Source organism: Oryx dammah, unplaced genomic scaffold (genome assembly GCF_014754425.2).
Source record: "Oryx dammah isolate SB20612 unplaced genomic scaffold, SCBI_Odam_1.1 HiC_scaffold_5, whole genome shotgun sequence".
Taxonomy (NCBI): Eukaryota; Metazoa; Chordata; class Mammalia; order Artiodactyla; family Bovidae; genus Oryx; species Oryx dammah.
Genome location: NW_024070189.1, coordinates 97,613,659 through 97,640,101, shown reverse-complemented (window position 1 = coordinate 97,640,101; position 26,443 = coordinate 97,613,659). Strand labels below are relative to the sequence as shown.

Below are 26,443 nucleotides of genomic sequence, written 5' to 3'. Positions count from 1 at the left end.
AAGGTGACAGTCCCAGGTTCCAGGTGTTCATATTTTGTGGGAGTCACCATTGGCCCTTACCAGCCAGGACCCCCAGCTTCCTGGAGCCCTTAGCTTGCTTTCTCTCTTCACTCATTCAAATTTTTAAAAATATTTTTATTTATTTCTTTATTTGGCTGCTTTGGGTCTTAGTTGAGGCATACGAACTCTCTTTAGCTGTGGCATGTGGGATCTAGTTCCCTGAGCAGGGTGTGAACCCGGGCCCCCTGCACTGGAAACATGGGGTCTTAGCCACTGGACCACCAGGGAAGTCCCTTGTTCAATTATTTGAAGCCAGTGGAGACTCAAGATCCTGGAACCCCATCCCCTGGTCCCTGGTCTCTGGCTGCTCACAGTGGGTGGTTCTCCCCTTTCCATCCCCCCACACGGCAGGGGGTGGGTGGGAGGGAATCATATAGGTCCAAATGTCCCCCATGGATTTCTGTTTCCAGTGCAGGCCAAGCTCTCAGGAAGCCTGCTCCTCTGTGAGCCCCCATTGCCCCCTTTCAGCTCTCAGAGAACATCCCCACAACCCCCCTGCAAGCACTGTGGGGGTGTTGATCATCCCTCGGTGGCGTCAGGCTGGGCAGAGCGGTTGTCATTTCTCTTCCACCCGTCAGAACTCTGAATTCCCTTCAACAGCTCGCAGGCTGGCCTCTGACCTGCCTGCGATTTCTTTCTAGGGCTGACAGGTTGGGTTAAGAGAGAGCACTCCCTTGAGCCAAGACATACTTTTTGCTTCAGCCCTCCCTTTTCCAAGAAGGCCCACAGTTCCCGCTTTGCTTCGCACTTTCTCTGGACAGAGGCTGTCTATCACCTCACTTTCCCACCATCCCTTCCCTCCACTGCAAAGTGGCCAAGCTGGCCCAGGCACCGGTCCTGTTCAGCTTGTTTGGGTTGACTCTATTTAAAAAAAAAAAATTTGGGACTTCTTTGGCAGTCCAGTGGTTAAGACTTCACCTTCCAATGCAGGGGGTGCGGGTTCGATCCCTGGTTGGGGAGTTAAGGTCCCACATGCCTTGGGGCCAAAAAACCAAAACATAAAACAGAAACAACGTTGTAACCAATTCAATAAAGACTTTAAAAATGGTTCACATCAAAAACCTTTTTTAAAAAATAATTTGCTTTTAAGGTAAAATTTACACAAGATAAACCATTTTCAAGTGAACAATTAAGTGTATTTTTTTATAGTGTTGTGCAACTAATTCCAGAACATTCCCATCACCCCAAAAGAAACCCCAGACCCATTAGCAGCCACTCCTCCTTACCCACTCCCTTCACCCCTGCCCCCAGCAACCGCTCTTCTGCCTTCTGTCTCTCTGGATTTGCTCCCTCTGGACTTTTTGTATAAATGGAGTCACGTAACCTGTGGCCTTTTGTGTCTGGCTTCTCTCACTCAGCATCATGTTTTGGAGGGTCATCCATGTCGTAGGGTTCACTCTTTTATTGTGAAGCACATGCTTCCTAAAATACAACACTGTGTCTTTTAAAAACACGCTCCACCTTGATCATCACCATAGCTCAAGATAGAGAATATTCCAGTCCCTTGGGAGCTTTCCAAGGCCAATTTCTAATCATTGTCTTACCTCAAAAGATCACTGTCCCAGGCTTCCCTGGTGGTCCAGTGGTTAAGAATCTGCCTCGCAATGCAAAGGACAATGCTTAAGAATCTGCCTCGCAATGCAAAGGACACTGGTTTGATCTCTGGGCTGGGAAGATCCCACATGCCGAGGAGCCACCAAGCCTGTGCGCCACAACTACTGAGCCCACTTGCTGTGGGTACTGAAGCCTGCATGCCTAGAGCTCGCGCTCCACCACAGGAGAAGCCACCGCAATGAGAAGCCCGCACATGGCAACAAAGAGTAGCTGCTCCTCCCGCCACAACTAGAGAAAGCTCACGAGCAGCAGCAAAGACCCACCACAGCCAAAAAATAAAATAAATAAATCTTTACAAAATATATCACTTTCCCAGTGATCCTCACCTGAAACCGACTGTGCCCCCCCCCAACAAGGGAGGGCACAACTAGGCAAATGCTATTGGCATCTGGTAGGGGAGGGGACGGCGATAATTTTCAACACCCTCCAATGCACAGGATAGGCCCCATGCAGCAAAGAATCAGCCCGCCTCAAATGTCAGTGGTCCATGGTTAGGAAGCTCCGGGCTCCCCAGCTCCACAGATTACTTCTCTCTGTCCTTGAGTGATAGGAACGTCGTCATGCATTGCACCCTATTTGCGTCCTGTAGGCAACACGCACAGGGCTGTGTATGTGTTCATACATTGTTCTTTTTCATCACTGTATTGTATTCCATTGAATTTACTCCAAATATATATTCCAAACAAATATACTCCAATTAATTTCCCATTTGCCAGTCGACGGTCACATGGCCAGTGGCCAGTATCTGGTGATGGTGAATGAAGCTGCTGTGAATATCCATGTATGTATGTATGTACGTCTTTTGGTGGCAGAAGCTCCCATTCCCATTGGGAATAAACCCAGGAAAGGAATTGCTGGGTCACAGCAATTGATAGCAGTTAGTAGATCGGTCTGAGAGAATTAAAGCTCAGGGAATTTTACACAAAACACCTGACTTCTGGCTTCTCTTGAAGAATCTGTACCAGCAATTCCAAGAGCCTGGCTTCCCACGTGGTAGCTCTCAGCTGAAGCTGAGGAGTAGCAAGCGGCTGCTGGCTTAAAAGGGGGTGCATCTCCAGCTCCCCACAGCTCCCTCCTCACTGCCTCATACCTGCCCCGTTTCTGTTTTTTGTTCCTGTGTCAGCATCTGGCATTGAGGGCCCTGTCCCTGGCACGTGCAAGGTCAGGCATCACTTTTTTCCCCTTTCTATGGCTCTACTGCAGAGAAGGCAATGGCACCCCACTCCAGCACTCTTGCCTGGAAAATCCCATGGACGGAGGAGCCTGGTAGGCTGCAGTCCATGGGGTCGCAAAGAGTTGGACATGACTGAGCAACTTCACTTTCACTTTTCACTTTCATGCATTGGAGAAGGAAATGGCAACCCACTCCAGTGATCTTGCCTGGAGAACCCCAGGGATGGTGGAGCCTGGTGGATTGCCGTCTATGGGGTCACACAGAGTTGGACACGACTGAAGCGACTTAGCAGCAGCAGCAGCATGGCTTTTCTGCAGCCTAGTCTTTCCTGGCATTTTTCTTGGCAACGTCCTCAGAATCTCCTCTCTGCCCAGACCATCAGGGTCTTCTATGTTCAGCTGATGGATTCTTGCTGTCTGCCTACAAGTCACTTCCCCAGGGCAACCTTCTCTGAGCCCCCTGGCTGGGGAGGGCCTCTGGCCTGAACTCTCCCACAGACCCCGTCTTCCACCCCACACATCCGTGGACACCTTCCTGGTTTCCAATCAACTGGGACTGCCTCTGTCTCATTCATCTGCTTACCACCCAGCTCAATGAACCGTGAATCCCAGCCATGGGGGTACAGGGTATGAAGGAGAGTCCTCGTGCCAGATTGCAGAAGCAAACTGGGCTCCTGTGTGGAGCCTGGCCTGCACACCTCCTCCTCAGAAGCTTTTCCTCCATCTCTGACCCATGGGGTCAAGATCTGAGAAACTATCCGCCTCCCTCCTCCCCCACAGTCTGTACCAGCCACGACTGGCAAAGTGCCAGGCACCTTCTCTGGGGTCCCTCATTTCTCACAGACCAGGCCCACCCCTCAACCATCCCAGCGGTCCCCACGCACTGTCCAAATGTCCCCCAGTCACGTCCACCTCACCTCCAGGACCATCCCTGACTCCTCACCTGCTGACCTATCTTCCCTCCCTCAACTTTGCTCTATGCCCTCAGTTTCCCCCTCCCCAACTCTTCTCTCCTCCAGACACCTCAGCTCCCGCTCCTCACCCCTCCCTTCTCCCAAGCACTCAGTCAACCATCTCCGGCTCCTCACCTGACTCTTCCAACATCGCCGTGGCATTTTTTCCCTCCCCTCTTTCAGCATCCTCCACGTGGGGCTCGCTCAGCTCTCTCCCTTCACCCCCATCTCGTCCCCCCAACTCCTCTGCGCTCTTTACCCCTGCCCTCTCGACCAACCAGAGCACCTGCTGGGGAGGAGGCGGGGCCTCCTCCTCACCTGGCGGCCGCAGAGCAGCGGGGCAGCGGCCCCTAGCGGTCGGGGTGGGAAGTGCAACCCAACTGGCCTCCCCTCCCAGTTGGTGCCTTACTGGGAATGGACCACCATTGCTGCCTGCCAGCTGTTGCTCAGACTAGACCTGGGTGGCTTCCTGGACTCTTACTTCTTGGGAGTGAGGAAGGTGAAGCGTCCGCAGTGTGATCCAGAGGTGACATTTGAGAAGTTCCGCTGGGGGAGAGGGATACAAAGACTAAGGTGTCCTGTTGGCTGTGTCCCTAGGCTGTGCCTCAAATCTGACCCTTCTCCCCAGCACCCTGTTCAGGCCTCCATCACCTCTCACCTGGACTGACTGTGGAATCCATCTCCCCAGTCTCCTGGCTCCCTCTCAAATCTTACCACAGCCAGAGGGTTCCTGTGAACATATAAGTCAGGGGAAAACCCTCCTCTGCCTAGAACCTTCCATTGCTCCCAGATGACTCCGATTAAAAACCAAATCTCCCCGAAGCACATCAGGCCAGCACGATCTAGGATCTAGCCCATTACCTCCCTACCCTCACCTTCCTCTCTTTTTGCCCTCACCCTCTCCCTCCAGCCACACAGGCTGTCTCATTGATCCTTTAACAACCAGCATGTTTCCACCTCAGGAACCCCCTCTGCCTGGAACCCTCTCTGCCTGGAACCCCCTTCCCCCACCCCCATCTCCTCAGGACTCCTTTTAAGTCTTTATCCAAATACCACCTTCTTAGTGAGCTCTTCCCTGACCTCCTCTATCTAAAACTGCAGCCATCACCATGTTCTGTGTCTTCCTTAATTTTCTTCCATAGCACTGATCATCCTCTAACATCCTGTACCTTTTAACTGTCTGATTTCTTGTCTGTCTTTCTGATTGGAATGTCAGCCCCAAGAACAGAGAAGCTTGTCTGCCTTATTAACTGCTGTGTTCCCAGAAGCTAGCACAATGCTGGGTGCACAGTAGGTGCTCAACACATGCTTGTTGACTGAATGCATTGCCTTGCCCCCACCAATGACAGCAGTTGGAATTAATCCCCACCCACACAATATCCTACCTGCTCAATTCTGAGACCTCTTTACCTGCCCTTTTCACTTGAGCCAAGGCACACAGGACAGGATGGGGCTCCGGCAGTGCCCAAGGTGGGGGTACAGGAAGCCTCCAGGAGAGCCAGGGCACACAGAACTCCACCCCACCCACTCCTCAAGGCTTGGACAGTTCACCATCCACTCCCCTAGCACCCTGCTCACTTTCCAGGGCTATTTCCATCATGCTTTCTGTGCCTGCCTTACCCACTGAAGAGGGATGCCCCTGAGAGGAACTCCAGTCTTACTGGCAAGACACTAGGGCATTCTCAACATCTAGCCCCCAGCCACTAAAGGCTGTAAGGGGTCCTCTGTGTTTGAGGAATAAATGGAAGGGATGAATACACTGACTGAATGAGAAGCCCCTCAGGGTCATACATGCTGGCCGAGTGGGCTCTAGGTGTATCTGGGCTGGGGGTGCCTGGTGGGCAGTGGAAGGCTGAGCATTTTTCTTGAGACCAGGAATGTGTTTCATTACCAACCCCAACCCCTGCCCCACCCTCGCATGGGTTCCCGCACCTCCGGCACAGGGACCTAAGGAACACGAAGAAACAGGACACCCACGACTGAGGGCGCCAGCCCTGAGGTAGAGGACTCAGAAGATCGGGGACAGAGGAAGGTGGAGGAACGCAGCACCCAGGTCGGTCAGCACTGGAGCTCTACACACGTGGACACAGGAGGAGGGCAGAGGGCACAGGTGAGTAGAGCTATCCACGTCTGAGGTCAGGGTGCGCCAAGTGCCAGATGCGCAGAGTGTAGGGTCTCCAAGACGCCGGGGGATCTGTACGTGGGGTGTCGCAGGCGCGGGCCACCTGGGTGTGAGGGTTTTCTGGCGCAGGGTAAAGAGAAAAGTGAACGTCCAGTTGCCGGATGGACAGGACGTTGGGTATCCAAGACGCGGGTCACGCTGAGCGTGAGAATCCCGAGGCACAGGTAGGATGCGCAGAGAGAAACGCCTTGGGAGTAGGGCGTCCGGGGCGCGGGTACGGACACGCGCGGTGCTGGGCGCCGGGAGCTGGGGCGAGACTGCGCGCGCGCGCGGACGCGTTAGTTTTAGGAGCCCGGCTGCTGGCGCGGCCTCCACTGCGGCTGCGCAGCCGGGGGTCTTCGGGGAGAAGCGCTGGGGCTCTTTTGTGCCCCCAGCCTCTACTCATCCTTCGCCTCTTGAGCCCCTCGCCCGCGATGCCTAAAAACCGCGATAGAATGGAGGCTACTGAAACCGATCCCGGCCACAACACGGGGCACTCTGCTGACCACAGGCTTTGGGGAAAAAGAGGAGGGTTTGGGGTAAGGAAGTCCTAGCCAGGATTTTTCCAAACTGAGCCGGGGGTTCCTTAAAGCATGGCACTCCTTTCCCTCGTATAAATTAAAGACACGGCTTCTCGCAGCCCCTGAAGAACGCAAGTTAGTACCGTCCCCCAGGCACATTCATTGGTTCCGAAGGTCTCTCCATAGAGCAGGTGGGTGGGCTACTCAGGGCTGGACAGCGGGATAGTGGGAGGACCAGGAGCCAGGGGGCTCTGGAGATGCTCAGCCTTCCTTGAGCTGCACGTTCTTGCCCCTTTCAATCCTGCCAGGTTTATAGAAAGCTGGCTGTGTGGATGTGGGGGGAGGGTTCCTGGTTGCCCCCTGCGGTACCGCCAAAGCCTTTCATGGATCCTACCAGGTGCTGCGGAGATATTTCAAAGCGGGAAACTGATGCGTGGAGAAACCAAACCTCCCCCATTCTCCCATCCTGGTACTGCATCAACCATAGATGGATAGGACCCCCTCTGCAGCCACCAACCTCCACTTCATACATATTTGGCCCCTTAGATCCAGCCGATGGGCCTGGCCATCCATATTTAAGGCCCAAGGTCTACAGCCACGGAACCCTGGGTGTGAAGGAGGAATGAAGTTAGCTGCCTACTGTCTCCACCCCTGAAGTCTGCGGGCTGGATTTGGCCCCAGTTCCAGGCTATAAGAATCCCTGCCCAGTCCTGAAATGATGGTTGCCCACAGAAGCAGGTGGAGGGTGGTGGGTGCCATAGAGGTAGCCCCTGGTTACCAGGTCAGCCTGGAGGTCTGGCGTCTCTGAGCATGCTCCGTCACTCAGTCCTGTTCGAGTCTTTGCAACCCCATGGACTGTAGACTGTGTCGTGGAATTTTCCAGGCAAGAATACTGGAGTGGGTTGTCATTCCCTTCTCCAGGGTATCTTCCCGAGCCAGGGATCCAACTCACATCTCTAGCATCTCCTGCACTGGCAGGTGGATTCTTTACCACTGTACCACCTGGGGAGTCTCTGCTTTTCCCTAAATTCAGGCTTCTGGGAAGGGATTTTTAGAGGATGGGTTCATTTACTTGCAGATGTTCCTCTTAGGGTTTCTTAGATTTTTATAGTTCCCCTCTAAGCCTGCCCCAAGTTTTATCTATTTATTACCCCAACCCTTTCCATTGCTACTTCCATGCTATTTCCCAATTCCTCACCCATTCTACAGAGCCAAGTTGGAATGGCAATGCATTCTCTTCCCTGGAGATAGAGACCAGGTTTTGCCATCTTCCTCATCCTCAGCACATCCACTTCCTCTATAATCCAGGTCGGACTTGTCTGCCCCACTCTCCCCACTATTGCCTGCTCTATGTCTACCTGAGATTCAGCCTGGACTTTGTATGCTCTGGCCCGTGTGCTAATTAGACCGCCACTGGATGATTCCCTTCCCTGAGGATCCAAACCAGGGATTTGCTCCTTCCCATCCATCAGTCTTCCCCTTGCACCCATCCTTCATAAAACGCCAGGCTTCCAGGTCCGCTCTCCCGAGATCCTCACCGGATCTTACCTCTCAGGACCTTCTAGTACCCGCCCCCTCTAGTTTTACCTCAGCCCCCACCCTGCACTGAGCTGTCTATTCTGCCAAAGTGCCTATTTTTGGCCTGGGGCCCGGTTTTATAGTCCCCACTGTGGGTCTTGGCAGTCACAGCTCTGGCTCTGGGAATCCACGCCAAGTCGGACTGCCTTCCCCAACCAGGGAGATGGGGTGCGGGGCTCCCTTCTGCAGCTTCAGCATGAAGCCAGCCCCAGGCCTCACTCGGCTAGATGCCTAGGAACCCGCTGGTTCCTTGTCCTACTTCAAGCCCACCAGCTGCAGTATAGTTGCTCGGCTGCGGAAATCCATACCGAGTTTTTGCTCTTGCCAAAAACCTAAAATGCAATTTTTTCTCTCGCCCACCCCCCCAACCCAAAGCAAGACCTTTGAGGCGTTTATAGATACTAACCTCCCCCAAACACCCACCCTCTCCGTTCCTGCAACCCGCTCAGTTCCCAGTCCTTGACCGGTTGCCACAGATCTTTAGCTAGGGTCTTGTCCCATCCCGCATATTCCAGTCCTGGCTTTGCGGTCTTCCCTTGCCTTATATTGTAGGTCTGGTCTCCCAGGGTAGCGGCCTCCTCATTGCATTCCCTTCGCATCGCCCCTGGATCCTGAAACCGCTTTTACCTGCCTGCTTCGGTGCAGCCGGCGCTCCAGATCCTTTCGTGCCTGAGTCCAGCCCTCCTTTTGCCCCTCCTTCTTGCACGTCGCTGCCAGGAAGACGAGGGCAGCCCACGCCGCCTCAGCCACTAAATAGCCCCCTCCCGGAGCCCCCTTCGAGCCCAGGTCTGGGAGCTCTAGGCCAGGTCTTGCTTGTTCCCACTGCATTAGGCATGACGCATTGCTCCGTCTCCCGAGGAAGAATCCGGCCCGAAATTTGCGTGCCCCGGGTGCATTTGGCCCTGTCGCAGCTGCCTTCGTTCCTCCCATCTCTGTCTAATCCAACCCGGGTTTTGCAGACCCCTTCCAGATCTCTCCCATTTCTCCCCTCACCGGGCAAAGCGCCTTTTACTCCACTACCTGCAAAATCCGCTCCGGGTCTTCCTCGAGCCTGTCTCCCCTCCCCCACTTCCCGTTCCAACGCTGGGATCCAGCGCATCTCCTTCCCTCTCCCGGTTTTTCCATAGGGACTAGAGGAGGGGCGAAGCGGAGGAAAGTCCATCTCGGGTTTTCGGGCCGGCCTCCGGTGCGCTTGGGCAGGTTGCGGCGGCCGGTCCCGGGCGGCGGCTCCGGGCCGGGTTTTGTGCGTGCCCGCCGTCCCCCTCCTGGAGCGGGTGCGCCGGGGAGAGGGGCGAGCAGGCGGCTTGTCATTGCTGGTGCCCGGCGCCCGCTCGGTCCGCGCGTCCTGCGGTGCCCACAGGCCCGGCCCGGCGCACCCCCATCTGGCCACCCCGGGGGCGCGACGCCGCCGCGCCCGCCTACAACCGCGCCCCCCCGCAACAAGCTCCGCGCCGCCCGCCCCCTACCCGAGCCCCCCGTGGCCACTGCGGGGAGCCCGAGCCGTCGGCGCGGGAGTTGTCGGCGCTGCGGCGCCCCCGCCCCGCCGTCTGCCGAGGAGGCCCTGGCGAATGGGGCCGCGTGGGCCCCGGAGCGGCGCCGCCGGGCGGCGGGGGGCTGCAGGGGCTCCCTAGCTGCTCCGTTAACCCCTCGGCTGCCGCCGTCGGAGGGGGCTGGGAAGTCGCCTGGGCGCACACGTGCCGCCTCCGTCGGGGCCGCGGAGCTGCGGGGAAGATGCGGGCAGCTGTTGGCGCCGCCTCGGGGGGCTCCGCCTCGCCCCAGCCCCCGGAGCTCTGACACCGCCCCCGCCCCGCCGCCTCCCTCCCCGGGAGGGGCGCGGACGCTCGCCCCCAGCCCCGAGTCTCTGCCGCCGCGAGGGGGCCGCCTTTGGAGCTGTGTAATCCGCTTCTTCTTCTTCTTTTTTTTTTTTTTTTAATTTTTGGTTGGTGACAGCGGTTCTGGGCCCCGCTACCCCTAGCCCGATTTCCCCCCTGTCCCGGTTCCGGGAGATGTGCCGGGCAGGGGTCCTGGGTTCGCGGAGCCGCAGGAGAGACGCGCAAGGCCGATCCCGGAGCGGCGCTGGACAGGTGAGTGTCTGAGGACCCCGGGCGAGGGAGTCGCCGTACCTGGGCCAGGTGTGGGGGCCGAGGTAGGGAGGATGGGAGCCCGGGCCTGTCCGGGCCAGGAAGGGGGAGGGGATGCTGGAACCGCGGGTCACAGCACCTGAGCGCGAGGGGGATGGAGAGCGGCCTGCACCTCACCCCACCGGTGAGGGGGCCGGGAGGGGCAGCCCGCGTGGACTGTCGGGGGTGTGCGGATGCGCGGCCGCGGGGTGCCCGTGGGGGGAGGGGGCCGCGAGTGTGCCCGCGCGTGGCTGCGTGTGCCCGCGCGCGCGCCAGCCTTTGTGGGGAAGCGGCGCGGCAGTGCCTGCGTGTCCCCGGTGCGTGTGCGCGCGGGTGCTTGGCGCCCTGTTTGTGTAGGTGTCTGGGTGTGAGCGGAGAGGGTGCGTGTGCGCGCCGCGCGCCGGCCCCAGCCCCCGGAGGAGCCGTGTCGGGGGCTGGCACCCCACGATGCCGGGCTGGGGGTTGTTTTTCTCTGGGAGGCAGAGGCGCGGGGGATGGGGACGGGTCTGACTGGGTGTCTGGCCGGCTGTAGCCGTCGACAGCATCTTCTCTCCGCGGTACCGGGTTAAGCCTGGGAAGCTGATGGGTTCCATCCACCCGGATTCGGGCTTTGAGGGCCAGCCCTCCCACTCTCCCAGGTGTTCGCCGAGGAGAGCTTGGGGTTTCAATTGTCATCTTTCCATCTGTCTGGGACGGGAGTCCGTGCCAGAAGAGCCTGGGCAGCGCTGTGTGTGTGCTCCTGCCGTTGACAAAAAGTGGCCCCACAGGCACACCGCCCCCCCCCCCCCCCCCCCCCCCCCCGCCTGCACACAGCGCTCACACAGATCCCTGGCCCTAGCCTTCCAGTCTCGGTCAGCACCCAGCCCCATCCCGGCCCGGCCCCTCACTGGACCTTCCTCGCGGTCCGCTCCTCCCTCCCCCACCTCCCCACCCCCCGCCCCCGGCGCGCACACACAGTCATGGCAGCTGAGTGGGTGTCCCTCCATCGCAGCCTTGAGACAGGGCCCCCTTTCCTCCTGGTTCCTGCAGGACCCGGGGCCTGGGTTCCTCTGCCCACATCCAAACATGTGGTGAGCTGGGGGAGCAGGGGGAGGGGTTCAAGATGGCTGCCAAGATGGCTGGTTGCCTTTCCGCCTCTCTCTTTCTCTGCCTCTCTCTCCCTCTCTCGGCTTGCCCTGTTCTCTTCGCTGCTACAGGAGTCACCGATGCGAGGGGTTTGGACAGTCTGGGGGACAGATATGGCGGAGACTTGACAGTGGATGTCTGCTCAGGGCTGGTGGATCTCATTTCTGCTTGGGGAGAGGCGGGTGATCCCTGCTCCCCTCTCCAAGCACCCAAGGGCCGGGCGGGAACCTGTAACCTGACCCCAGACCCCAACTCCCCCGCCCCAAGGTCTAACAGCCTGGGAGCTGCCCGCCCCTCCACCTGGTCTCCTAGGCCTGGCACCCTGAATGGGTCATCAGGGTGTCCCACGCAGGGTCCCCGTCTCTCATTCTCTCCATCTGCCTGATGGCCAGGGGCTGAGCACTCCCCGCGGGTGGGTCAGGCCCTAGCTGTGGGGGCAGGTGACGTCTCCTTCCTCCCTATTCCCCCACCCCCAAATTTTAATGCCGATTTTATTACTTAAAAGTAGGATGAAAACAGGGAGAATAAGAGAAGGAATACAACCTTCATTATCATATCGAGAAAATTATCCGTGATTTTCCTAACTAGTAATTTGCCTGCCATGCTGTTCAGAACTGACTTGCCCATTAATTACAGAGATGAAAAATCATCTGGAAAGCGGAAAAGGGAACTAATTCGATCCCTGGCTGGCAGCAAGGGCCCCCATGCACCAAGCCACATACGTGTGTGCTCACATGTGGGTGCCCGGCCTTCCCACTGGCACTGCCACCTTCTTCCTCGTCTCCCTCGGGGAACTCCCTCGGGGCCTCAGCTCACCCCATGCTTGTCACTCCTGCTCTCCATGGGATGCCCACCCCAACCCCCTCTCCTGGGGAGCTGGCCAATCCATGCTGATTGCTGCCCTTGGGCGTGGAGAGGATGCCCAGAGTTGAGGGAGGGCAGGGAACTGGGGACCAGCCGCACCTGGGTGCCGTGGGGCCTGCAGGGAGGAGGTGGAAGGCAGGAGACTCGAAGCCTAGTTTCTATTCCCAGCCTGCCCTTCTCCTGGGAGGTGGGCCATAGGGGAGGAGCTGGGGGGGCCCTGGCCCCTCTGGAGTCTGTTTGCATCAAGCGGTCTGGTCCTGGCTCGGGCACCACCGCATGTGGGGGCCTGCCAGGAGAGAGCATGGTGCTTCAGCCCCAGCCTGGGCATCAGGGGTTAGGGGTGCCAAGCCCAGGAGGCTGTGCCGCCTGGCCCCAGAGGGGGTGCTCCTGATGGAGAACAGGAAGAGCAGTCTCCCCCCTCTGTCCCCGTCCCAGCCCCTGTTGGCCACAGGGAGCTGAAGTTGTCAGTCACTGCCCCCTCCTATCTCTCCAGCCAGACCCAGATGTGTGACCAAGGACACACAGAAGGCTCTGATTTCTGTGTGGGCTCCTCTCGAGGATTCAATTTCCAGACGCCAGACAGTTCCCCTCCTCCAGACCCTCCAGGGAGGTGAGGAGGGGGGTGATGCTCCTGAGATGGGGGTTCCCTGGGTCCGGAACTGTACCTGACTGCACCAGCGCCCCTCCCAGCCCCGGGCTCAGCCACCCTGATGAAGGAGGAAGCGGGGTCCCAGGTGGCAGGGGGGCTGCAGAACAGAGGCCTGGGAGCGGGTCCCACCGCCCTGAGAGTCCAGGCTGCTGCGACCTGTGGGTACCTGTGCTGTGATGAGGATGGTAACCTGGATGAGTCTGTGTGTGGCCACGTGTCCAACAGGCTGGTCCTGTGTTCATAAGGGCCTCCTGGGTGCTGGTGTTTGTGAGTTTTGCAGAGGGGATGTGTGTGTGTTTGCACGTGTCAGGAGCTGTCTGCATCTTGTGTGCACCTGCTCTGTGTGCACGTGTGGCTCCTGGGAGCAAGGCTGAGCAGACCTCTTCATGAAACCTGTGGATATTTGCCAAGTGTCTTTTCCACTCGGCACTGTGCTGGGGACGCCAGGGGGACAGTACCCCAGTCCTGTCCTCAGGGAGCTCACGGTCTAGTGACACGAGCAATTTCAATCAAGGGGCTCCTATCATAGGAGTTGGGAAGAAGGCATGTATCTCCCTATCCAGAGTGGCCGGAGCCCCAGCTGGGGTGGGGCAGCCCAAGCATGGGTGTCCCAGGGTCCAGACCTTCATGATCTTCCCTGTCACCCCTTCCACCTCGCCCCCTCTCTCCTCACTGCTCCTAAGCACACAGTTTGACCACAGGCCCTTTGCACCGGTGGCTCCTTCGCCTGGGCCCCTCCCCCTAACTCGTACAAAGCTTTTGCTCCCTCACCCAGTGATGAGGGATGTCCCCTCCTCAGTAACCTTTATTTACCCCATGCAACCTGTTTAAAATTTCAGCCTCCCACCCGCCTCCTGACTTTCCCTAGCAAGGATGACTTTTCACAGATTCTGTAATTTACTGATTTATTGTGCCTGTTTGTTTATTGTATGTCTTCCCCGACCAGGACCTGAGCTCTTGGGGAATTTGTTACCTGGTTTGCTTTTGGATGCCAGGTGCCTAGACTCAGGCCGGGCCCATAGTAGGCGCTTGAGAACTCTTAGCTAAGTGAATGGAGGTGGGGAGCCTCTCAAAGGACGGAGACCCCAAGGGACTCCCCCTCCCCAGCTTTGCACATTGAGGGGTCCCTATAGACCCTGGTCCTCTTAGGGGAGCCAGGGCTACCCACCAGGGGCCAGACCAGGCCAGCTCGGCAGCTGTCCTATGCACACACTTGTGAGGCAGCTCCCTGAGAGGGCCTCATGGGTACCCCAGTGTGTGAAGGTGTCCCTCTGGGCAGGTGTGGGGCAGTGTGCATATAGGGTTTAGAGCCCAGAGGTTTATGTGGGGGCCTCCACCCTTGCTGGGGGTAGGAATGTCACGGTCAAGGCCTGAGCAGCTTTGATCCAGGGGACACTGACTCAGACTCTCATAGGATGATGGGACCCCCCCCCCCCCCAACCCTTGTTTCAGATCCGAGGAAATCAGCCAAGCAAAAGGCCCCCGCCCCACCTCAGCTCAGCTTAGTGCTCAGTCATGTCTGACTCTTCACAACCATGGACTGTAGCCCGCCAGGCTCCTCTGTCCATGGGACTTTCCAGGCAGGGATACTGGAGGGGGTTGTCAGGCCCTCCTCCAGGGGATCTTCCTGACCCAGGAATCGAACCGTGTCTCTTGCATCTCCCACACAGGCAGCTGGGTTCTTTACTACTGCACCACCCCTCCCACACCATCCTCCCCCAAATCCAAAATTTGGGGAAGATAAAAATTGCAATAATTAGATGCTCAGGCTAAAAATACCCTTGATCCCCCTTTCCCCCAAACTGAAAATAGCCAGGGCTTTTCCCTCTGAGGCTAAAAATACCAGGCAGACCGGGAAGCCAGGTGGGTGCTCCTGGCTGGTGTCAGGGAGGTGAGGCAGACAGGCGAGGGGCCTAGGGCAGGGTCTCCCAGCCATGGTGTTCCTGACATTGGGGCTGTGTCCTTCATTCTTTGGGAGGAGGCCTGGACTTTTCAGCATCCTTTGCCTCCACCCTCTAGATACCAGGAGCAATCCCCCCACCCCTGAGTTATGACACCTAAAAAGGCCTCCAGATTTTGCCAAACAGCCTGGGGCAGGTGGGGCAAAATCATGGGCCCTCCAAGGTGAGTACCACTGCTCTAGATCAAAGGTCTGGAGACTCCCTCTGTGAAGACCCAGACAGCAAGTGTTGGAGACATTGGTGGGCTTACCAGCTCTGTTGCATAAACTTCCTCCACCTCTTCTTCTTAATCCTTTGAAAGCGGCCAAGCTCATTGGCTGCGGGCAGTGCCCAGTCCAGGGTGCCCTTGAATGCCCCCTCATCAACAGAGGGGCGAGTCTGGTGTTGTTTGTCCCTTTCACCTCCCTGCCCACAGCCCCTGCCATTCCCCTGTGCCCACTCTCTCACTGGTTGTCAAACACACAGCCCCCCACTCCCAAACAGCCCCAGGGCCTTTGTACAAGCCGTGCTTGCTGCCTGGAATGCTCTTCTCCTCCCTGGGCATCTCTGTGGCTCCTTCCTCACCTTCCCAGAGCTTTATGACATGTCTGGCCTTTCTCCATCACTGTATTTAACGTTGTGTGCGTGCACGCACACACACACACGCACACACCAACCACTAGTACCTCACAGGACTGACTTTTTTTAGTGTTCTTTATGTCTGGCTCATTCACAGCTGTCTCTCCACACCTCGATCAGTGCCTCACACATAGTAGGTGCCCTAAAATAGACGTGTAGGGACTTCCCTTGTGGTCCAGTGGTTAAGATTCAGGCTTTCACTGCCTTGTTCCCAGATTCGATTCCTGGTTGGGGAAACTACGGTCTCACAGGCTATGCAAGCGTGGCAAATAAATAAGATAAAAGAGTCATGTAGAATTGCTAAATGTTATTTCTAAGCCCCACAACCACCATTGTGAGACTTTAGTCCCACTTCCCCAGGGAAGAGACAGAAGGCAGAGGAGGGACCATGGTGGCGGCGGGGGGAGTTGCATCGTCACACAGCCTAAAGTGGGCACAGCTGGGATTTAAACCTAGGCCCCTGAGACCTAGGGCCTCTTCCCTGTTGCCCTGCTGAGCACCATCTCCCTCGCCCTCTGGTCTCTGCCCCTTCATTGCCAGCTTCGTGGTAGCAGAGGGCCCCAGAGCCTTCTTCCATGTCTTCTGCCACAGGCCCTGGCTCCCGTGACCATTTTCAGCACTGCTCTGCAGTACCTGGGGGGGTTCCCAAGTGGCTCAGCAGTAAAGAATCCGCCTGCAATGCAGGAGACCAGGGTTTGATCCCCGGGTTGGGAAGATGCCTTGGAGGAGGGCATGGCAACCCACTCCAGGATTCTGGCCTGGAGAATTCCAGGGACAGAGGAGCCTGGTGGGCTACAGTCCATGGGGTCGCAAAGACTTAGGCACAGCTGAGTGACTAGATAGCAGCTACGGGACCTGGAGTGTATGTGAGGCTTGTGACTGGTCAGGGAGCACCTTGGGGTGGAAATGGGTCTCGGACCGCCTTCGTTCCAACCCGCTGTGGAGAGGAGCATCGAAGAGGTGGCCAGATGGCCTGTAAGGGAGAGCTTCCTGGCGGAGAGGGCTTCCCAGCCAAGGCCTGGAAGGGAAGGAGGGATAAAGTGGAGGGGAGTCAGGGAGAGTTAGTGAAAGGAAGGGACCCGCCCTGAGGTCAGAAAGAAGTGGGCAGCTCAGACAGGAAAAGGAAAGACATGCCCTGGGAGACAGGACGCAGGTCCTGGGGGCTGAAGGACTGTTTTGGATTTGTGTTTCTACTTGTGCACAGGGCTGAGGAGGCCTGGGAAAGGGTCAAGGCCCTCGAAACAGGGTTAGAATGTTTAGTATGGGCTCCTTCTGGCCGCTTTGTAGGCGGGAACTGTGGAGGGCAGGCAGGAAGGGAGCCTAGGCCGGGGGGAGGTGGGGGCGAGGCCAGTGTGGGTCAGAGGCCACCATAGCTGTCAACATGAAGGCTTGGGTGGGGGCTTTGAGATCTTAGAGAGGGACCCGTGCAGGGCTTTTGAGACAGAGTTGACGTGATTCAGTGGGTGACCAATTGGAAGGCAGAAGGAAAGGAGAGGGGCGGGGAAACTGCAGGCTTCTGGTTCAGACAGCAGGGTGGACCCAGAGAAACGAAGAGGGTGGGGGCGGGGAGCACCTTCTGCTCTCATCATCACCGCCCCCCCCACACACACACACAGAGTCTCATCTCCCCTCGCCCGCCCGAGTCAGGGCATGTCTTGTCCCCACTCAGTCTCAGGGTGGGCCTTCCCTGGTGGTCCAGTGGCTAGGACTCCACACTCCCAATGCTAGAGGCCTGGGTTCGATCCCTGGTCAGGGAACTAGACCTCATGTGCCACAACTCAGCGTTCATATCCTCAACTAAAGATCCCACGTGCCGCAACTAAGACCTGGCCTAGCCAAATAAATAAATATTTCAAAAAAGAAGCTCCACTGCTCCCAGCTCATTCCCACAGGCCCTGCTCGCTCTGCCCTCTACCCCTGCCCTCACTCCTCCCCACTCTCCCCTTTCTCTCTGGACCAGAGCCACGCTCTAGCACATTCCTACCTCAGGGCTTTTGCGTGAGCTCTTCCCATGGCCTGGATACTCTTTCTCCAGTGCCTCGGTGGCTCACCTCCTGTGACCTTTGCTAAATTGTTACCTACTTTAGCCAGGTGTTCCCTCACCCCATCTGTGTTTGCACTGACGCATATTCCCCAACCCACCCCCATTCTTTCTCTGCTACGAGTCTCTTTTCCTCCAAAGCACTTGTGACTAGGTGGGAACTAGGTAACTACCCCCTGAATGGACAACCTCTTCCAAGGGTCTGTTTCATCTTTGTTCATTAAACGAATTAATGAGAACGCTCTCCTCACCAGAACTGGGCATGCAACAGAGAACCAGGCCAACCCATGATGGAATGTTCCCTGATGGGATAGATAGACTGTCAACTGCAGAGCCCAAGTCCAATTAGGGGAGCAAAATGTGGAGGCCCAGTCTACCGCTAGTGTGGGTTCCAATGCTGTCCTGAGGGCAGAGCCTTTTGGAGGAAGAGAGCACAGAGGACAGGAGTCCTCTGGGTATGAGGGTGAGAGATGTGGGGGGTAAGGAAAGAATAGGCCAGAGCAGAGAAGGTGATGAAAATACCAGGAAATCCAGGCCTGAAATGCCAAGTCGCAGCCTCTGAGGCAATAGGGAGCCAGGGAGGGCTGTAGGCAGGCAGTGATGTGGAGTTTTCATTTTGCCAAGAGCACTCTGGGTGCAGGATGGAGATCAGAAGGGGCGGAAGTGGCAGATAGATGTGGAGGAGACCGGGGAGGAGGCATCCGTGGAGAAGGGAAGCTTTGATTGGTCCCACCCCCACCACTCGGCTGCCAGAGTAACCTTTTAAAATTTATAGGCAGACAAACCCCACCCTGTGGCGCCGACATCTAGTGGGAGAGAGATAATAAGCAAATAAGTAAAACGCATGGAGAAGGCAATGGCACCCCACTCCAGTACTCCTACCTGGAAACTCTCATGGACGGAGGAGCCTGGTGGGCTGCAGTCCATGGGGTCGCTGAGAGTTGGACACGACTGAGCGACTTCACTTTCACTTTTCACTTTCATGTATTGGAGAAGGAAATGACAGCCCACTCCAGTGTTCTTGGAGAATCCCAGGGACGGCAGAGCCTGGTGGGCTGCATAGTCCAGTCTATGGGGTCGCATAGAGTCGGACACGACTGAAGTGACTTAGCAGCAGCAGCAGCATGGCAGGCATGATAGGGATGAGTGCCTGGGAGAGCAGGATGCAGGAGTGTTGCGGCCAGCAGGACCTCCCAGAGCTGGCAGTGTCTGTGTAAAGGCCTGAAGAAGGCAAGGGAGGAGCTTTGCAGGTCTCTGGGGAGGAGAGGCTGTGCAAAGGCCCTGGGAGAGTACTGTGCCTGGTGTTAGTGAGTGAGGAGGAAAAGGTGGAAGGAGGTGAGAGTAGGGACGGGATGGGGCCGAGTGCACAGGGCCTTGTGGGCCGAAGAAGGACTTTGACCTTTGCTCCGAGTGTGGTTGGGAGCCACAGAGGGTTCTGAGCTGGAGAGGGACAGTGTGGCGACTCAGGTGCTCACTGGCGCCCTCTGGCAGCTGTAGGGGGAATAGGCTGGGCTGCGAGGGTAGGCAGAGAGCAGGAGAGAAGGGAGGAGGAGGCAGGGCTGGACCAGGGAGGGGACCAAGGCCCCAGCAGAGAGTGAGCAGATGCTGAAGGAGGAGACGCAGGAGCTGCTGCGGGGATGGGAGGAGGAGAGGTTCTTGAACACCTCGGAGGACTCAGGCTGCTCTCTGCTGAGATGTTGGAAGATGAGGGGGTGGAGCTAAGGGTTTAGAGGGGACCCTGGCCTGACCCAACACCCAGAGCCCACAGCCCCCTTCCTGAATGAGACACTCTGGCACTTGCTCCACCTCTGTGACGGCAGTCTGTCAGTCCCAAAGTTGGGATGGGGAGATGCGCTCAGAGAGGCCTCTGAGAGCCAAGTCCCTGGCCTTAGCCCAGGGCCTGCCGCTTACCCAGTTGGCCACGCCTGAGGGTTCCCTGGAGGAGGTGGGCTGGTGGAGCTGGGCTTTCCAGCTGCTGGGTTTGGGGAGGACTCAAGGCTGCTGAGGAGGGAGCAAGAGTACCTTGTTCTTGCTCAAGATTTGTTCTCAGGGGCCCAGAATCCTGCTGGTGGTATCCCCACCACCCACCCCGAGGCATTCAGACTCCCACCCACTCGAGCACAGAGGGTTGCCATGGCAACCACACTCTAGGGCAAGCTCAGGGCGCCCCCTCTCCACCAGCAGCTGGTTCTCCTCCTGTTGCCCTCCCCTGCCCCATCCCAGGGCACCTGAAGACAGAGCCTGGGCCACATCACCTGCCCCCAGGACGCCCCTGCTTTTGCCCCTTGACTTGAGACTGACGTGGGGCTCAGGCAAAAACAGAGGCAGGTATGGGGTCAGTGGGCAGCCTGCATGACCTGGGGGTCTAACACACCTGGGGCCCAGTCTCCCTTCTCAACGTGAGGGTGGCGAGCCCTGTTTCCAGTGAGTTAAATTGGGAAACTCAAGTTTCCCAAACACTCAAGTTCCCTGAGACTCGAAGTCGGGCCAGACACAGGTGTGGGCTCACCTGACCCCTGTGGGCATGCCCACTTCGGAGGCTGCTCAGGCCTACAGAAGCAGTGGGGGCCCAGACGAGGGGCCTCTTGAGGGCCCCCAGGTCTCCCCAGCTCACCGTGATCAGCCTGGGGTTCCAAGCCCCCTTGCCACTCGGGTGCCCTTGGGATCTCACTTTCCTCTCCTCTAAAATATGGGTATGTACCCCCCCCATCCTTACTAAGTCGTTATGAGGATTATATGAGATACAGGCTTGCAATGCTCGGAATGGGGCACGGTGCTGTCAGCCGTTGCCCCTGGCCATTGTGGGTGGTTCTGGCAAATGGGAGGTCCCAGCTGACCCCCCACACCCCTGTAGGAGAAAGGTTTTCCTGAAGTCGTGAGGCTCAAGGCCCATCTCCCATCTCTGCCTACATACCACCACCCCTCCTGCCCTGTCTGCCCTGACCCCATGTGTGAGTTCACTGGGGCTGCTGTTAAAACCAGGCTGGGCAGCTTTAACAGAGATGTATTGTTTCCCAGTTATAGACACCAGAAGCCCAAGATGGAAGCATTGGGTTGATTGCTTCCAGGGGCACAGAGAAAGAACCTCTGCCCCAGCTTCTGGAGGTTGGCCAGCAACCCCTAGCTAGAAGGTGCGTCACACCAATCTCTGCCTCGTCTTCACGTGGTGTCCTCCTTGGTGTGTGTGTGGGTCTGTGTCCATGTCCTTTTTATAAGGACAGCAGTCTGATTGGATCAGGGTCCACCCTACTGGGGCTTCCTAGGTGGCTCAGTGGTAAAGAATCCACCTGCCAAAGCAGGAAAAGCAAGAGGTGAGGGTTTGAGCCCTGGTCTGGGAAGATCCCCAGGAGAAGGAAATGGCAACCCACTCTAGTATTCTTGCCTGGGAAATTCCATGGACAGAGGAATCTGGCGTGCTGCAGCCCATGGGGTCGCAAAGAGTAAGACATGGCTGAACACACACACGCGCACGCACGCGCGCGCACACACACACACACACACACACAATTCCATGGACAGAGGAATCTGGCGTGCTGCAGCCCATGGGATCGCAAAGAGTAAGACATGGCTGAGCACACACACACACACACACACACACACACACACACACCACCCTAATGACCTCACTCATTTTAACTTGATTACATCTTTATCTCCAAATAAAGTCCCATTCTGAGGTGCCGGGGGATAGGGCGCCAGCGTATCTTTTCTTGGAGGAATACAGTTCCATCCAGCCCAAGGCCTCAGGGCTGGTCAGGCCTGGATCTCCCAGGCAGTTCCCGCCTCACCACATCTGACCTCACTTCCTCACTTCAGTGAGCACTAGGTGCTAGGAGAAACTCCCCAGGGCCGAGTGGGTCTGCAGTCAGGCCAGGAAGAGAGGGCACCGAACTGCCGTGTCCAGCTCCCCCAGCTCCAGCCCCGAGCTGGGGACAGCTCTGGGGATGCCTGGGGCTTCGTGGGGGAACTGCTCCAGGAATGGGGGTTCCGGGAGCAGCAGCAGCCCCTGGGGAACACTTTCTGTGCCCCTGAGGCAATGGTACCCAGCCCGTGTGGGCCAGGCGTGGCGCCCAGGTCACAGGGCAGATGCCGCGTCCAGCCGTCCCTACCACCATTCCTGTGTTCATTTGGTAAATATTTGTTTGTGGACCTATTATACATCTGAGCATCCCTGATAGCTCAGTGGTAGAGTCCACCTGCCAATGCAGGAGATGGGGGTTCGATCCCTGGTCCAGGAAGATCCCCTGGAGAAGGAAATGGCAACCCGCTCCAGAATTCTTACCTGGAGAATCCCATGGACAGAGAAGCCTGGCAGGCTGCAGTCCATGGGGTTGCAAAGAATCGTAGACAACTGAGCAACTGAACGACAGCTAGTACTGCACATCTAGGTGCCAGGGGACAGCCTCGACAGCTTCCCTTCTTGGGGGCGGGGGAGGAGTACGAAGGGCATCCACCAGTGGACCAGTCGAGTCACGTGGCGGTGGCGTGACCGTGGGGCGGGGCTGACAGCGCAGCAGGGGACACCTTGTGCTCACCGCATACCAGGCAGGGCCCTGCGTGCTCCCTGGGTGTGAATTCCCCGGCCGTGGGAGGTTACGGGGCGGTGGGGGTGGGCCAGGCGGGCACTGGCTGCCAGCGGCTGTGGTGCAGGGTTCTGGAGGCCCCCCCGCATCTCTGAGGCAGGGCATGAGCTGAGATCTAAGGGCGCAGGCCAGGACTGCGTGGCCAGAGCAGCGGGGAAGGGGCAGGAGCCGGGCGTGTGTGGTCTCACAGGATGTGAAGTGGGAGCCCTGTCAAGGATTTAAGCAGGGGCGCAGTGTGTTGAGATTCTTCTTCTTTTTTTTTTTTTTTTTGGCTGCGCCACATATCTTGTGAGATCCTGGTTCCCCAACCAGGGATTGAACTCGGGCCACGGCAGTGAAAGCACCAAGTCCTAACCACTGGACCACCAGGGGGGTCCCAAGATTGTCTTTAAAAAGTCCCCTCTGTGGAAGAAACTTATGGATGTGGGGGCGGGAGGGGTGGAAGGAGAGGGTGGGATGAATGAAGACAGGAGCATAGAAACGTATACACTGCTGTATGTAAAATAGACAGCCAGTGGGAATTCGCTGCATGACTCGGGGCTCAGGTCGGCGCTCCCCAACAACCTAGAGGGGTGGGATGGCGCGGGAGGCGGGAGAGAAGCTGAAGAGGGAGGGGATGTATGTATACCTATGGCTGATCCGTGTTGATGTCTGGCAGAAACCAACACAGTATTATAAAGCAATTATCTTCCAATTAAAAATAAATAAATTGAAAGAAAAGGTCCTCTCTGTGGAAACAACCCAAGTATCCATCAGTGATGAATGGATAGGAAATTCCCTGGTCATCCAGTGGTTAGGACTTCACACTTTGACTGCTTAGGTGTTATTAGCTGCTCAGTCTTGTCATCCTATGGACTATAACCCACCAGGGTCCTCTGTTCATGGGATTTCCCAGGCAAGAATACTGGAGTGGGGTGCCATTCCCTTCTCCATTCACTGCCTAGGGAGCGGGTTCAGTCCGTGGTCAGAGAACTAAGATGCTGTGAGGCACACGGCATGGCCAAAAACAAAAAAAAAAATTGGACATATACAGACTGCTGCTGCTGCTAAGTCGCTTCAGTCGTGTCCGACTCTGTGCCACCCCATAGACGGCAGCCCACCAGGCTCCCCCGTCCCTGGGATTCTCCAGGCAAGAACACTGGAGCGGGTTGTCATTTCCTTCTCCAGTGCATGAAAGTGAAAAGTGAAAGTGAAGTCGCTCAGTCATGTCCAACTAGTAGCGACCCCATGGACTGCAGCCCACCAGGCTCCTCCGTCCATGGGATTTTCCAGGCAAGAGTACTGGAGTGGGGTGCCATTGCCTTCTCTGATATACAGACTACTCTGTTAAAATAGGTAACTAATAAGGACCTGGCTCAGACGGTAAAGTGTCTGCCTACAATGTGGGAGACCCAGGTTTGATCCCTGGGTCAGGAAGATCCTCTGGAGAAGGAAATAGCAACCCACTCCAGTTCTCTTGCCTGGAAAACCCCATGGACGGAAGAGCCTGGTAGGCTACAGTCCATGGGGTCGCACAGAGTCAGACACAACTGAGCAACTTCACTCAATAAGGACCTACTATATACCACAGGAAACTCTATCAGTACTCTGTAGCAGTGTATACATGAAAAGAATCTTTTTAAAAAGTGGATATATGTATATGTATAATGGATTCACTTTGCTGTATACCTGAAACTAACATAACCTTGTAAATCAACTATATTCCAATTGAAAAAAAATTTTCATCCAAATGGATGGAGAAATGTGGTCCATTCATACAATGGAATATTACTCAGCCAGAAAGAGGAATTCAACCGACACACTTTTCCACATGGGTGAACCTCAAAAACATCTTGCTGAGTGAAAGAAACCACACACAAAAGGCCACTGATATCTGATTCCACGTGTGTGCGATGCTCAAAACAGGCAGATCCAGATACAGAAAGCAGATGAGTGGTTGACAGGACCTGAGGGGAGCGGGGAGACAGAGTTCTTGATTAGAAGATACCAAGTTTCTGGTGGCTCAGATGGGAAAGAATCTGCCTGCAGTGCAGGAGACCCAGGTTCGATCCCTGACTCAGAAAGATCCCCTGGAGAAGGGAATGGCAACTCACTCCAGTATTCTTGCCTGGAGAATCTCATGGACGGAGGAGCCTGGTGGACTATAGTCTGTGAGGTCACAAAGAGTCGGATACAGCTGAGCAACTAACACACACACGTTTCTCTTCGGGGCGATAGACAAGTTTTGGAAATAGATAGAGGTGCTGGTGGCACAGCATTGAGAATGTAATTAATGCCACTGAATTGTATACTTGAAAATGGTGAAAATCACAAGTTTTACATCATATGTATATATATGGGGCTTCCCTAGTAAAGAACCTGCTTGCCAAGGCAGGAGATGCGAGTTCAATTCCTGGGTGGGGAGGATCCCCTGGAGAAGGCAATGGCAGCCCACTCCAGTATTCTTGCCTGGAGAATCCCATGAACAGAGGAGCCTGGTGCACTACAGTCCATGCAGTCTCAAAGAGTCGGACACAACTTAGCAACTAAACAACAGTGTGTGTGTGTGTGTGTGTGTGTGTGTGTGTGTGACACCACAATCTTTTAAAAAGCCCCTCTGGCTGCCAGGGGAGCCTGGGATGTGGGAGTGGAGGTGCTGGAGGACAGCGGGGAAGGGATCAGGGCTCTTTGGTGAAGATGGGGATGCCCAGGTCTGGAGGTCAGATGCCAAGGAGGTGCAGACCCTGGGCTTACTCCTGAACTGGCTGTGGGGATGAGGGAAGGGGGGAAGCCCAGATTTTGACTCCTGGGATTCCGACCCAAGGCTCTGGGAGGATGGTGCCGGGGGGACCATGCCCTGAAACGGGGAGTTTGGTCGGGTCTGGTGAGGCTCAAGGTGCGTTGGAGATCCAGACAGAAGTGTAGATGTGAGGAGAGAAACGGGGCTGGGACTCAGAGGCTGCAGTGGTCCTGGGTACAGATGGTGTCTAAAGCCATGAGGCCAGTGGAATCCCTGAGCAGGGTGTGGACAGGGAAGAGGGCTGGGGTCCTGGGGTTCTGGGGAGCAGGGCCAGCCCGGAGGAGAAGAGCCAGCTCCTTCATGGATGCTTCCTGGGTCCTAACCCTCCTTACTCTGGGACAGCATCCTCTGACTGGCCCGTGTTGGCTTACTGTGTATGTAGGCTATGGTCCTTACGAGAACCCTGCAGAAACAAGGTGTCAGGGAACTGGGGGTAGGGGGTGGTGGGGGGACCCACTCAGGGCCTTGGGGCATGAAACGACAGAGTTGGACCCCAGACCCATGTTGGCCGGCCGCACCCAGAGCCTGGCATCCGGCAGCCTCTTCGGCATTAACCAGACGCTAACCGGTTTAACTCCCTAAGGGAGCCAGAGGGAGAAAGCTAACCAGTTACACTCCCTAGGGGAGAGTCAGGGAGGGGAGCATCCAGCAGCCTAGCTCCAGTTCCCCGCTCCACCCCGAGTCTGGAAGGTAGAAGATGTGGGTGGGAATGAGGTGATGCCCCCACCACCACCACCCCAGACCATGTGAAATTGTAGAATGCTGCAAAATGAAAGGAAACCATCCAAGGCCACATCTGGACAGGGTTGGGGGATGAGAGAGAGGTTTGTGGGCTGAGGAAGTAGAGGGGAGAGTTTGCTGAAGGCTGGGAGCTGGGGAGGGTCCTGGGGGTCGGGGTGGGGAGCTGCGCCGGGAAATTACTTTCCATTTCTCATGAGAGACAGGCCTGGAGGGACGTCCTGCCCCATGAGTGAGCAGCCCAAATCTTTATTCCCTGAGAAGCTGTGCTGAGTCCCTGCCCTCAACTGGCTCATGGTCTAGTGGGGAAGGCTGACAATAGACCTGCTTATACAAGAAGGTGATTTCAGGGCCTTCCCTGGTAGTCCAGTGGTTAAGACTCTGGGCTCCCAATGCAGGGGACCCAGGTTCTATCCCTGGTCAGGGAACTAGATCCCACATGCTGAAACTAAGAGTTAGTGCAGCCAGATAAATAATTTCTTTAAAAAAGCAAAATGTTTAAAAGAAAAAAGAAGGCGATTTCAGGTGCTGTGAATTAAACATGGGGCTAGGGACTCCCCTGGCGGTTCAGGGGTTAAGACTCTGCACTTCCACTGCAGGAGTCTACGGTTCGGTCCCTGGTCAGGGAACTAAAATCCCACAAGCTGGACAGTATGACCAAAATAAATTAAAATAAAAACAGGGCTAAAGGATGGCGAGTGAGGGTACAGGTGTGGTGGGCTCAGTCAGGGTAGGTTGCTCTGCTGGGGTGACCTTGAGGTTGAGCCCTGAATGATGAGAAGCTGCAGCAGGTGATGGGGGTGCTGGGAGAGTGTTCCAGGCGGACGGGCAGCCCAGGCAAGGACTCAGGCCGGAAGGAAGCTGGAGCTCCTAGGACTGGGAGGAGGGTTGCATTGGAGAACGTG

General features: G+C 56.6%; 1 protein-coding gene and 1 non-coding gene across 6 annotated transcripts in view; both read left to right on the top strand.

Annotated features, from left to right (window-relative positions):
* The first annotated feature begins 9,919 nt into the window (after positions 1–9,919).
* ADGRL1 (adhesion G protein-coupled receptor L1) overlaps positions 9,920–26,443 on the top strand; it is a 50,436-nt gene continuing 33,912 nt past the window's right edge. For all 5 annotated transcript variants that reach the window (XR_005721132.1, XM_040240919.1, XM_040240918.1 and 2 more), the window contains exon 1: positions 9,920–10,144. The gene's annotated coding sequence lies outside the window, so the exon portion shown is untranslated. The remainder of the gene's footprint in view (positions 10,145–26,443) is intronic.
* On the top strand, positions 25,894–25,966 carry TRNAG-CCC. Its single transcript has one exon. It is a non-coding gene; the product is annotated as a tRNA-Gly (tRNA).